Source organism: Chlorocebus sabaeus, chromosome 5 (genome assembly GCF_047675955.1).
Source record: "Chlorocebus sabaeus isolate Y175 chromosome 5, mChlSab1.0.hap1, whole genome shotgun sequence".
Taxonomy (NCBI): Eukaryota; Metazoa; Chordata; class Mammalia; order Primates; family Cercopithecidae; genus Chlorocebus; species Chlorocebus sabaeus.
In genome coordinates this window covers 912,441-926,350 of record NC_132908.1, presented here as the reverse complement: position 1 = coordinate 926,350, position 13,910 = coordinate 912,441, and the positions used below count along the sequence as shown (strand labels likewise).

Below are 13,910 nucleotides of genomic sequence, written 5' to 3'. Positions count from 1 at the left end.
GGGCGCAGGTGGAAGCGCCGGTCTTTGCTGGTAAAGGCCCTGGCCTGGGCCTCTCACTCAGGCTGTCTCTGCCCTGACCTCTCTGGCTCTCGGCCCCCTTCCCGGGAGAGCAGGGGCAGCCTGTCTGGGCGCGGATCTTTGCCTGCCCCTTTCACAGTCTCAGGCCTTAGGGCCTATGTCCTTGCGGTAGAGATCACTGTCTTCATGCCTTTATTCCTCACATATTTTCATTCCTTTTGAGCACCAGAGATGCTGGAAATTTGGTTCGAATCAAAGAAAGGAAGAACATCAGAATATGTTAAAGTGTAAATATAAAAGAACCTTATTCCTGATTTTAATCACCTGAAAAGGCAGGTACCTGTCATTGCATAGGACCAGGCCACCTCGGCCACTGTCACTCATGGGTTTCCTGGCTGCTGGGTGCTACCTGGCTCAGCGTGCACCGTCAGGGCGTGTGGCTTTGCATGCTTACATCTGTTCGTTGTTTCCGTGTTTTTCTTAAAGCAAGAAGCAATGAATTATTTCAGGAATTCCTTTTCCATTTGCAAATCTGACACGACCTGGTCGGAACCAGCTGGTTCTGTGCCCACCAGTTGCGTGGCTGCATCAAGGGAGCAGAGTGCCCACGAGTGTGGGAGCGAGTAGACATAAGGAAGCGTGTGCGGCGGCCTGAGTCCCCCGGCTCCCCCAGACTGTGTCAGGAGGAGCCAGTAGATGTAAGGAAGCGTGTGTGGCGGCCTGAGTCCCGGGCTCCCCCAGAGTGCGCCAGGAGGAGCCAGTAGATGTAAGGAAGTGTGTGCGGCGGATGGAGTCCCGGGCCTCCCCCGGAGTGCATCAGGATGCACTCAGTACCAAAATGCCCACAGAGAAAACTATACTCTTCAACACTTAGATAAATCTTTTCTTAGTAAATTTTATTTATTTAAAATTATAACAGGCCAGGAGCAGTGGCTCATGCCTATAATCTTAGCAGTTTAGGGGCTCAAGCTGGATCACTTGAGCCCAGGAGTTCGAGACCAGCCTGGGCAACGTAGCAAGACCCAGTCACCACAAAAAAACTTTAAAAAATTAAAATAGTAAATTATAACAGTACTATTTTTCCCAGTTCTTATGAGCAGCGAAACCTTTAGGTCCAAACACTTGTATTTAGCAGGAGAAGTCCCTGCTGTCTGATGCTGTGAATCCTGAGCAGTGATGGCGAAACCGAGTCCTGTGAGGCCAGTGCACACGGCCAGCACCGCTGGGGCCATGCACAGGCCGGGGCAGGCTCATGGAGCAGCAGCCCATGCGTGTGTGTTCCCTGTGAGGGATGGGCCTGCGAGTGCTGCCCTGTCTCAGCACCGAGGCCACAGGACCCATTGCTGAGGATGAGAAGGCCTGGAGCCCACCCTCCCCGTGCCCTGGCCCGTGCGGCCTCCTGGGGAATGCAGCCTCTCTGAGTAGGGTGTGGGGGAAGCGCCTGGGGAAGTGGACTCCCAGAGGCAGTGCTGGAGCGGCAGAGGCCGTCCAGGGGCTGGGTGACTCTGGAGCCACCCTCCCGTGTCCCCAACCACTTGCTGAAGCAAAAGCAATGGGGTCTGCATGGGGGGTGGGATGTGAGCCTGTGGGGCCGCCGTCAGGGGCTGTGTTCGCGCTCCCAGCCGACGGAAGCCCGTCTTCTGTGCCCGCGTCTCCCTGGGCGTTCTCAGGTGCACATCACATAGTCTACCTGATTCTTTGCGTCTCCCTGGGTGTTTTCAGGTGCACATCACACATTCTACCGGATTCTTTAGTGGCAGGTGGTAGTTGTAGGGACTCAGAAGCGAATCGTTGACTTGTTAATGTTAATGTTTTCCGCCTGGGAGCCCTCGTGAGCCTGAGTTTCATGTTGTGTCTGACCCTGCAGCGGCTCAGCATGTCACTTTGGACTGTCGCTCAGAAATTCGGAAGACTCATAGTAGCTTCGGCAGAGCTCTCCCTGCCTTCCGAGCAGCCACGCGTCTTTGAACTCTCTTCCCTGATCTTGGAGAACGTAGAGCTGCCAGTTACTGAGGTATGACGCCGGGCGCTGGGCCTCAGAACAGCTAAACCAAAGGCACTGGAGGTCAGGCTTCCTTATCTGAGACCTCTGGGGAGGCTCCTTCCCTGTGGCCTGTTCGGGGCGGCCTGGGAGAAGGCAGTTTGTGCCTGTGCTCCTCACCTCATCCGAGCCATGTGTGCTTCTGTGTCCATCTCATGCCATCTTTGTCTTCATTTTGCACAGTGGGCTTTAGTGGAGATCAGGTGGCTCTGGGCATGGGGGGTGGGGGGTGGGGGCGGTTACAGGGACCCCGCGGCCAGGAAAGCAGCATCCTCCGGCAGTACGCGCTCCCAGGCAGCAGCCAGCTGGCTCCAGGTGGTCCAGGCTTCCAGGGCCCCCACCCAGCCCGGCCACTGGCACATGTGTTTTTACAATTAATTAAAGCTAAATGAAATGAAAAGCTCTAGTCCTTGGTTGCGTTGGCTGCACCTCACGTGCTCTGCATATAGCTGTGGCTTCCCAGCTGGGCGGTCCCAGGCCTTTTTTTTTTTTTTTTTTTGAGACTGAGTCTCACTCTGTTGCCCAGGCTGGAGTGCAGTGGCGCGATCTCGGCTCGCTGTAACCTCCGCCTCCCGGGTTCAGTTCTCTGCCTCAGCCTCCGGAGTGGCTGGGACTACAGGCGCCGCCACCAGGCCCGGCTAATTTTTGTATTTTTAGTAGAGACGGGGTTTCACCATGTTGGCCAGGATGGTCTCCATCTCCTTTCCCAGGTGATCCGCCCGCCTCGGCCTCCCAAAGTGCTGGGATTACAGGCGTGAGCCATTGTGCCTGTCCCCAGACCATTCTCAACCCAGCACAGTCTGCAGAAGCTGCCAGTCAAAGATCCTAACATTTCACCAGCCGCAAACCCTGTCTTCTGAGGGCCCACGGCTGGGTGTGAGCTCCCCGGGACATGCTCTCGCGATGCTGTGGGCGTGAGCGGGACCGGCCTGAAATACACACAGCCGCTCTTAGTGAAATGGCCGCCGGCTGGAGAGTCCGCACACCCCCTTCGCTAGTGTCTTCCTTTTTCTCAGGATGACCACACCATCCACAGAACGTTTACATTTCTTTTCTTTTCAAGTCAGGGTCTTGCTCTGTCGCCCAGGCTGGAGTGCAATGGCGCAATCTCAGCTCCTTGACCTCCCGGGCTCAGGCCATCCTCCCGCCTCAGACTCCTGGTTAGCTGGGACTACAGGCGCACCGCCATGGCCAGCTAATTTTTAAACTTTTTGTCAAGACGGGGTCCCACTGTGCTGCCCAGGCTGGTCTTTGGCTCTCTGTTCACATCTCTCTCCTGCTGTAAGAGCACCTCCGGTGAGCTCGCCTGCTGCTGTCCTGGGCTTTGTGTCCCAGGGCCCTGCGCCCCGTTCAGACGGACGCGACTGCTGGGCAGGAGGAAGCCACGTTCGTTGGGGCCGCGCTTTCCAGGACACAGGAAAACCACAATATTTGTTAAACCCCATTCTGCCGTCCGTGTTTCTGCTGGAGTTTAGATAGAGCTGAGCTTTGAGGGCTGCTGAGTTTGGTAACATTCACTTCAAAGAAGGAGCCTGATGGTAATGAATTCCGCAGCCCCAAGCGCGGCCGCTTCCTGCCGCCTGCGGCGAGTGCACCTTTTGATATTCAGTGAGCCTGGATCTGGGAGTCTCTGGAGCCTCCAGCCGCCCTTGTGCATTGGAAAGGATGCAGGAACCCGAGAGGACCCGCAGCAGTGGGTGGCGGGGCTCCGTGGGGCGGCTGCTTTCCCTCCAGGACCAGGCCGCTTTTGCCGGCAATGCACCGTCCCCCAATATGTGGGCCTGTCCCCCAGCTTGGCCCCATCCCCCGAGTGTGGGCCCGTCCTCTACCGGGGTCCCTGTCCCCCCAGCACAGTCCCCATCCCACATGGGGCCCCATGCCTAGCGCCTGGTTCTGTGGGGAGAGCAGGCTCGAGGAAGGGGCTCCCGTCTGCAGAGTTTGGTGAGGTTGAAACAGCAAAGGCCACAGCCACTGTTATGGGACTGAGACCAGGGCCGGTCCCCAGTGCTTCTGGAGACACTTTCTGGCCCCTCCCAGGCCTGGGAGCTGGGAGGGATGGCCGGGCTTTCAGGCATGGGCACGGGATGCGACAGCATTGTGACCCCACTGGCCGCTGGGATGTGACCAGGGGAAGGAGAGACTTATGGTGAGGGGTCCTGGAACCAGGGGGCAGCCTTGTGTGAGGAGGGGGCAGAGGCCACAGGGGCTGCGGCAGGGCAGGGCTTCCTCCGGCTCAGCTCCCGGGCCGTTTTGCAGGGTCCCTGTGCCCAGATTGAGTCCCAGAGGAAGACCAACAGGTTCCCAAGGCCTTTGGAGTGTTTTAGGCCCCCAAAATGGTTTTGTAATTTATTTGTGATTTTAGCCTGATGGACTTGGGTGTGTGTAGGCGTCTGCCTCCAGGCGATCCTACCCCATCTTGCACCACTGGGTCCCCTGGGGGTATTAGGTGGGTTCGTGGGGCGTGGGGGTGGGCACGTGGGGCGTGGGGTGGCTTGTGGGGGCGTGGGGGTGGGTTCAGGGGGTGTGGGGTGGGCACGTGGGGGCGCGGGGGTGGCTTGTGGGGGTGCGGGGGTGGGTTCAGGGGGTGTGGGGTGGACACGTGGGGGCGCGGGGGTGGGTTCAGGGGGTGTGGGGTGGACACGTGGGGGCGTGGGGTGGCTTGTGGGGGCGCGGGGGTGGGTTCAGGGGGTGTGGGGTGGGCACGTGGGGGCGCGGGGGTGGCTTGTGGGGGTGCGGGGGTGGGTTCAGGGGGTGTGGGGTGGGCACGTGGGGGCGCGGGGGTGGCTTGTGGGGGCGCGGGGGTGGGTTCAGGGGGTGTGGGGTGGCTTGTGGTGAGTGGGGATGGGCTTGTGCAGAGGACCAGGCGGTTGGTGGTGACTGCCTGAGGGGAGGGGCTGGATGCCTTGCCCCGCTGCTGCCTCAGGGTGAAGTGAGGGTGTCAGCTGGGGACAAGGAGTGAGGGTCCTGGGACCCAGGGAAGGGTTCTGGAAGTCTCCACCTTCCCAGGATATTCCTTTGTAGGAAGTGGGTTCTGTTTCTTACTACAGTCCCATCCAGGTGAGCGTTGGACAGGTCAGGGCCTGAGGGAATTTGGGGTCCTTGGAGTAAGAAGCTTCGTTGATGAATGACTGGTTTATCCTCATCTTCTGCAAGGCCAATGCCAGCTGGTCTGCGGTCTTCCTCGCTGCTGGGCCAGGTGTCCGCACAGACACACAGGCGGCCCGGGTCTCATTGGGATTGGACTGTGGTTAAGCTGAAAACGTGGAGACCATGGGGGGACGTCCACGTAGCGGGTGTGAGGAACGACTCTCAGCGGCAGCAGTGCTCCTGTGTGAGCCGTGGAGGCAGGACCCGGGGGCTGTCCCAGCGTCGGTGCCTATGCGGGGCGGCGGCTGGGTCTCATTGCAGGCTGTGCTGGAACTCAGCTGTGTGTCGCTACCTTAGGAGGCTTTCCCAGCGCCCCGGGCCCCTCCTGGGTTTTGCTGCTGTGCTCTTGCCAAGAGGGAAACTTCCCCACCTCTCAGGTCTGCTTTCTAGGCTGTCCCCACGCAGGCCGAGTGTCGCCGGGCGTGTGCGGGGCCCCATACACCGGCCTAGGGTGCTTTCCATTGCGGCAGCACCTCTCGCCAGCCGTTGTGAATTCAATGCTCCGTGTGACCCTTCACCCTTGCCGCTCTTAAATTCATGCTTTAAAAACAGCGTAATGAGGGATTTACTGGCCCAACTGGAAGTTTTTATTAAGCCCTATTACTGCTGGAGCAGAGCCTGCCTGCAGGAAGCGATTGCTGGGTGAGCTCTGAGCCTCCTGGGCTGTGCCAGGCTCCACCAAGCAGCCCCAGTCCCCGCCATGCAGAGCCCTCCTGCCCCTTTAGCTGATGGCCGTTCCCTCCCCTTCCCAGCTCCCAGGGTCAGGAATGCAGTTTCTTTTAATTAAATTATTCCCTAATCAGTGGCAGCCTTGATGGCCTCTGCCGGGAACTGGCCCAGCTGCCAGGCTGCAACCAGTGGGCTGAGCCAGCCCCTCTCTGTGTCCTTTCCGTCGAGCTCCTGCATTGATTTAATTGCACACCTCCTCCCTGGGGGAGAAGCGCCCTGTAGAGTTTGGTTCCAGAGGGTTCCCTCAAACTGGGAGGCAGAACCCTTCCCCATCACCGGGGGCGGGTGTGACTGTGGTCCTCCGTGTCTCTGGTCTCAGTGTCTGGTTGTGTTCTTCATAGGAAGGACAGGGAGACCCACTTGGGTGACGTTTAGAGCCCCCACGTGACATGAGCTAGCCGTGAACCATTTCCACGGGCCATTTCCAAGATGAGAAAGGGCTCTTGACCGGCTTCTGCTGCGTCCTCACCACGAGTGGCCCTTGGTTGGCCATGAGAGAAGGAGAGACTGCCCTCAGACTCCACTCCATCTCTGGAGGCCTCCGGGCCTGAGTCTCCGCCTGGATGCAGCAGCCCTTCTGGGCCCTCCAGCGCTCTCCACCAGGGTCTCGGGGCCTTTCTTCGCTCCAGGAGTGGTGGTCTCGCCTGCTGGCTTCTCTGTCACTACTTGCCAGGCTGTCTGTCTTCTTGGGCTACTGGGACACCTCCGTAGGCCCGGGGTGCTGCCTAGGGAGGACTCGGGGAGAGGAGAGGTGGCAAATGGGGATCTGAGGAGCAACTGGCATCCTGGCCGTGACCTGCAGGCTCCCTGGGGTCCTACATGCAGCCAGCACAGTGAAGGAGAAGAGGAACCCTCTGGGTGGACGCCAGGGCCCCTTAGGGTGTGTGCCATGGTGCCAGGTTCCATCTTCTTCACACGTGTGCGTGCGCAACTTTGGTGGGCATTTGTTTTTAGTGTAGTCTTTTTTCATCTAATTTTCATCCACCCTATGTTAACCTCCTGGTTCTGTCTGTCCTTATCTTCACGCCAACTCAGATTTGTACCCAAGCACAGACATATGCAAACACACGTGCACACATGCACACACAGACACACGTATGCAGATCATATGAAAACACGTGCACACATGTGCACACAGACACACAGATCATATGCAAACACACCTGAATGCATGCACACACACGTATGCAGACCACATGTAAACGTGAACGCATGCACACTTATGCAGATCATATGCAAACACGTGCACACATGCGCACAGACATGTATGCCAATCGTGTAAACACGTGCACATATGCACACACAGACCCACGTATGAGGATCATATACAAACACGTGCACACATGCGCACACACGTATGCAGCTCATATGCAAACACAGTGCACACATGTGCACTATATAGGTTATATGCAAACACGTGCATGCATGTGCACACAGCTATGCAGATCATATGCAAACACATGTGCACAGACACGTATGCAGATCATGTGCAAACATGCACACACGTGCACACATTTGCAGATCATATGCAAACACATGCATACATATGCACAGACACGTATCCAGCTCATATGCAAACACGTGCACACATGCATATGCCGATGATGTGCAAACAGCACACACATGCACACACAGACATGTATGCAGATCATATGCAAACACGTGCACACACAGGCATGTATGTAGATCATATGCAAACATGCACGCAGACACATGTATGCAGATCATGCAAACACATGCACACGTATGCAGATCATATGCCAACACGTGCACACATGCGCACACAGACACGTGTAGATCATGTGCAAACACATGCACACACGTAGACACATATGCAGATGCACACACAGGATTTAGGGGTAAATGTTTGCTTTACTCAAACAGGGCCATATTAGATACATTTCTTTCATTGCCTTTTTTCCATTTACTAGTATCTGATGGAAATTATTAAGTTGAACGTAGAAGAAAAGGATGTGTGTGTGTGTGTGTGTGTGTGTGTGTGTGTGTGTGTGTATATGTATAATTTTTTTTCTGAGACAGGGCCTTGCTCTGTTGTCCAAGCTGGACTGCAGTGGCACAATCACAGCTCATTGCAGCCTCGACCTCCCCTGACTCAAGTGATCCTCCCACCTCAGCCTCCCAAGTAGCTAGGACCACAGGCATGAACCACCACATATAATTTTTTTATTTTCATTTTTATAGAGACAGGGTCTTGTTATGTTGTCCAGGGTGGTCTCGAACTCCTAGACTCAAACCATCCTCCTGTCTTGACCTCCCAAAGTGCTCCAGGGGATTACAGGCATGAGCCACCACGCCCACCGAGAAAACAGATTTTAAAGGCCATTTTGTCAGATTCACGTGAACGTTAATATTTTGTTGGTTTTGAATTTCTCCCATCACGTTGTTACCCATTGCTATTTCAAAGCCATGGTTCTCTCTTTACTATGCAGGATTCTCAGCTCCCGAGGAGCGGTTTTATTGCTATAATTCATACTTCCAGTCCTGAATCTGCTTGGGTGGCTTTAATCTAGAATCTTCCGCGTCGCTTTTTAATTGTTTTTATGTTAGAGTGTATGGATGCCGGATGTTTGGTGGCATTGCTCTTCGTTCCTGTGGGTTAGTGGCAGTGACAGCGTGGAGCTTCCTGTGTGGCCCTGTGGTGGCTGAAGAGGGCGGTTTCATCACCACCCATTCTGCAGGGGGCAGCTGAGCCCAGCGGGCGTTCAGGGACTTGCTCCCAGCATCCCACGGATGAGGGTCTGATTCGCGCACTCCTCCCCTCCACCCTCCCGCTGCCAGCCACAGGGCATAGTCTATGCGGTGGCCTTGCCGCCCCCAAGCAGGCCTGCGTCCGTTCTCCCACCTGGGGCTTAATACTTGTTTCTTCCTTTTCCCCACTGCCCATTGCCAGAACCGCCGTAGATCATCCCCTTCGTGGGTCTTTTCAAAGAGCTGGTTTTATCTATCAGAATTTTAAAATATACTCGAGCTCATTAATTTTTGCCTTTTGTAGGTTGCTTTCTTTTTCTGGGAGAAAGGGGTTTATCATTTCCACTGCCTGGAGTTGGTTGATTCAGCTGTTTTCCGTCTCTTCTTCTCTGCTAATGAAAGCCAACTGGAGGGCGGCCACCCTCTTCTGGCTGTGTCCCTGCCCCACCCCATCACCTGAGGCCCCGTGCTGCCCCGACAGTGGCCGATGATGTGGTTTTATAACCTTCAGCGCTGATGCCTTTAGACCAAGGACCACCTGGAGAAATGCTTCGAAAATGCCACACGCTCAGGGTTTTACAGGTGACCTTTTGTTTCTTAACTTTGATTTTATTACACTGTGGCCAGTGTGGCTTGAGGATTGTTCTTTTAATTATTAAAAAAAAAATTCGGCATGTGTATGATTAGTCAAATTGTATTACCTGACTTACAATACTAACAGAAGTGCCTGCCGTATCAGTTCTCAGCCAAACACTGTTCTCCAGACAGCCCTTTTATCACCTCCAGCACTTACTCTGGTATTTGTCTGTCTTTGTGACTGATAGGTTTATATGGATCATTCTTCGCACATCACAGTTAGACACTGTGTATATGTGTCCTCTTATGAATGACAGGGATTGCCCTCACACACCCTAACGTTCTTCTCATTAGTAAGCTATGTCGCAAATATGATTTTTATTAGTTTAATAGTCTTTATTTTGACTCTGTAAATGTTGTGACTGCTGAGCCAAGTAGTGAACTATAATAACTTCTTTTCTAATAACTCTTCCTTTTTCTTGGAGTTCATAGTTGCCTCTTCTTTTTTGATTGGCTTAGTTTTTCATCGCTGATCATATCTCACTGATTTCTTCCAACCGTACCGTGCAATTGGTCAACCCTTTCCAATACTGTTGTTTTTACAGAATCAAACATATTAGATAATCCATCAGTTTTTTTCTCTCCACTTTGTGAAGATTTCCACTCGGGACCTCATTGTGACTGCTTGGAGCAGATGCTTTGTAGGTCTGTGGATCTGGAGATTGGGAGGCAGGTTCTCTGCCAGATTGGGTGCCACTGACGAGTTTGTCCCTCTGCCCATCCCAGGGATCCTAAGATGGTTCCCAGGAGCAGGTGACCTCACCGCACTGAGGGTAAGCCTCAGAGTCCACAGCCCTTCCTCCACTTCCTTCTAAAGCAGTGTTCTTATGGAGGATTTCTTTTTTTTTTAAGAGATGGGATCTTGCTATGTTGCTCAGGCTAGTCTCAAACGACTGGGCTCCAGCTGTCCTGCCACCTCAGCCTCCCGAGTAGCAGGGACTGTCCGCATAAACCACCAGGATCCTTTTTAAACTCCTTGCGTGATCACATTTATAGAAAGACATGTAAAAGCAGCTGCTGAGATGGGTCCTTCTCTCAGCTTGTCCAGCCGTGGTGGTCACTGTCTGGTAGGGTGAGCCATTGTCGTCCTCACACAGCCTTGTGGGGCTGCCCTGCCGGGCAAAGGCATGTGCGTCCAGAGTTGTGCGAGCAGCAGAGAGGCCAGAAGCTCTTTTGGTCCCATCAGACACTGTTGTGGCCACCAGCTGGGGGAGACGCAGACACAGGTGCAGGTTCGGTGCATGGCCCCAGGCAGGGGAGACACAGACAAAGATGCAGACTCTGGTCCCCACGCTCTCTGCCGCCCGTCCCACACTTCCCCTGCTCTCTATGACTCTGGTCCCCACGCCCTCTGCCGCCCGTCCCGCGCCCGCCCTGCTCCCTGACTCAGGCCCCATGCCCTCTGCTGCCCATCCCACGCTTCCCCTGCTCTCTGACTCTGGTCCCCACGCCCTCTGCCGCCCGTCCCACGCTTCCCCTGCTCTCTATGACTTGGGCCCCACGCCCTCTGCCGCCCGTCCCGCGCACCCCCCGCTCCCTGACTCAGGCCCCGTGCCCTCTGCCGCCCGTCCTATGTTCCCCCTGCTTTATGATGCTGCCAGACAACCATCTCCTGTTTTTATCTTTCCAGCCCTGGATCAAGCTCCCTGAGAAGTCTAGTGGGGAAGGGTGTTCAGAGACCAAGATGTGGGTGCTGGGGTGCCTGTTGCTACTGGGGTGCTGTGGCTTCTCAGCCCCTCAGTGGGCAGAGTTAGGAAATACGTGGCTGTTCGGGAAGCCACGCGATGGGGAGGAATGAACTGTGGGCAGCTTGGGACCCTCGCAGGCCACAGTGAGCCGTGCCGGTGTCAGCAGCTGCCGCGTCCTCCTCGCCCCTGCTCTGTTTTATCGTGAAGCAGATTCCAGGCATCACATTCCCGCATTGGGAAATGCTTCCTCATACACCTGAAGACAACAGGTGTTGTTGGCTTGTGCTGAAACAACACAACCAACACCACATCACACCTGAAAACCGAGCGACTTTCTTCATGTCCGTGTCAGTAATACCTTTTCTCAGCTGTTTGTCCACACAAGGGCTGGCCATGTTGGGTGGACGCCCACACGCTGTCTCCGTGCTTCAGGTCCTGCTGGGTCAGTTCCCCAGTGGCCACTCTGCCTGCCTGGCTGCCGGTCACTGTGGGCTGGTGGGGAGAGCTTGCGGCTGGATCAGAACCCACTCTGTGGCCCCCTCGCGAGGTGGCTGCCTTCTCCCACCTCACTGTGGAGGTGAGATTGTGCGGGGACCAGCGCTTCCCTGATCTGCCCGTGAGATAGCCCTGGGTGGTTGCTGCCAAGGAGCATGGCTGGGCGGGACAGGGTGCCTCGATCTGCCTGGATGTTTTCTGTCCAGGCCACCCTCCCTTGTCGCCTCTGTCCCATGTCGGCTGTTGGGAATGTGTCGCTCTGGACCTCATCTGGGATAAACAGCTGCTTCTCTCCCCTTACTCCTCAGCTGGGGGGGAACGCTGGTTTCCAGGCCTGCCCGCAGGATTTTTAATGTTCCACCCAGACCTTGCTGACACCTCTCAGTGGCTGAGCCTGTTTCTGTAGATTCTCTTACTTGTGTTTTGTTTTTAAATTTTCTATGTAGTCAATCTTTTTACATTTCAAACCTTTTAACCTTTATTGTTTTTCTCCTAAGAATTGTATAGTAAAACCCGCATAGGAACCGCCTGGATGCTGTAGGTTCTGTTTACGGGATTTGCTGCGTCATTATATAGTGGGTCTGCTTGCCCGTGTCCCCCGTCCCTGTGCTGTTGCTTCATTGCACGTCAAGGTGGGGCTGGCATCAACACTTCCCCAGGTGCTTCAGCCTGCACAACGTTAGCTGGAACTCACCGCACATTGCGTCTTTCCCCTGATAAAGAACTTGCATGAGCCCCGTCAAGGTATAGAGAGTGGCCGTCACCCCAGAAATTCCCGTCATCCTCACTCGTCACCACTCCCATTTGTACGAAGATACAACTGTCTTGTTCTAAGGTCGAGTCCCTGTAAGCACTCGTGGAGCGTTTTGTCTCTGCACCCACACACTCCGCCGGGGGGTTTGGCTTTGTACTGGTGCCTGGCTCGCAGGTGAACTTTGCACAGGGCCTGTCTGGTCAGCGTCTCTGCAGGAAGCGCAGGTCCATGTGCCCACCCAGGAGGTCTTGGACCCAGCGGCCCCTCAAGAAGGGCTATGGTGACTGTGTTCACCACAGGAGGGCTTTGCGCTGTCTGAAAAGGGGAAGAGACTGCCCCAGTGGAAGCAGATTTGTAGGTGATATTAGGGAAGCTTCCTCCTGTCTTCTACTTACCTGGACTTCTTATCATCCAAGGCATCTGACTCACAGTCTTACCTTCTTGAGTTACCTCCAGAAGAAAATGGTCCTTGTTTCACTGAGTGCCTTGTAAGTGCAGTCTGTGATGGGGCCCGTTCTGTCCTGTCCTCGACTTGCTGAGCAGTGGGACAGAGACCCGGGCAACCTGCTGACTGAGGCCAGCTCCCGCCACACCTGCACTGGGCCACATGTGCCGAGTTGCTTCCTCCTTCAGGCTCTGATGACACTGGAAGCTCCCCAGGGAGAACGCAGTGTCCTTTGCTGCTGGAGACGCCTGCAGATGCCCATTCTGGACACGCAGGGGCTCCTTGGGAAGGGTCTGCGCCTGGCTCCCTCTCTCCATCTGTCCCTTGTTTCCGACGGACAGGAAGGCGACGGTCATTCCTGGCATTCCAGTGTAACGTGTTATTTTTCTCTGAAGACTTTGGGGATTTTATCTTCGATTGCCAGTTTTTTGACTATGATAGGCCTACTTTTTACCAAATTTGGATAATTTTTGCCCATATTTGGGGGAGGGGTTGCCCCATGTTCTGTCTCCTCTCCTGTGGCTCCGCCAGCGTGGACGTCAGGCCTCTCCCTGGCTTTCACGAGCTCCCGGGCCCTGTACTTCTGCTTGGTGTTTTTTAAAAGTCTCTCATCTCTAGAGTGAGTCACTGCGGCTGCTGTGTCTTCGTGTTCACCGCCTCTTCTTTCTGTTCTCCACGCTGCTGCTGAGCTCATCCAGGGCATTTGTGCTCTGGAGATTTTTGTTCTCGCTCTGGAGTGGGCCTGGCCTTCCTCCGAGGCTCTGCGTCTCTGTTGAGCTCTCCGGCCCGCCTGCCTGGCAGGCGCGTTTTCCTCCACTTACTCGCCCTGATGCTTTCCTGTATCCGTGTGGAACCGGCACTTGGGGTGCAGTGCTTAGAGAGGGGAATGTGGACACGCAGTGCGTGCTGCAGGGGCCGATGGGCCGGGCCCAGTGTGGATGCCGTGTTGGGGGCTGAGCCAGTGGGCTGGGGCCGGTGTGAATGTCCTGTCCAGCAAGGCCGTGGAGGTGGCGTCCAAACAGAGTCTTGACCAAGGCCAGAGGGATGGTGCTGGGGGCAGGAGCCTGACTGCCTGGAGGAAGGGCATCCCGGGGCGAAGCCGTGGGGTGGGGACCCCAGCATGGGTGTTGGCTGCCTCACCCTTGCCCCCGAGTTCTGACTCTGGGTCCCCATGAGGCCCCTACCAGGGTGGCCCTGCCACCTGATGTAGCTGAAACCCAGTCCTCTCTACACACCAGTGTTTCTAGC

At 55.5% G+C, this 13,910-nt stretch overlaps 1 protein-coding gene across 2 annotated transcripts in view; it reads left to right on the top strand.

Moving 5' to 3' along the window:
• The window catches only part of LMF1 (lipase maturation factor 1), a 109,674-nt gene that overhangs the window by 27,237 nt on the left and 68,527 nt on the right, over positions 1-13,910 (top strand). The window lies entirely within an intron of this gene.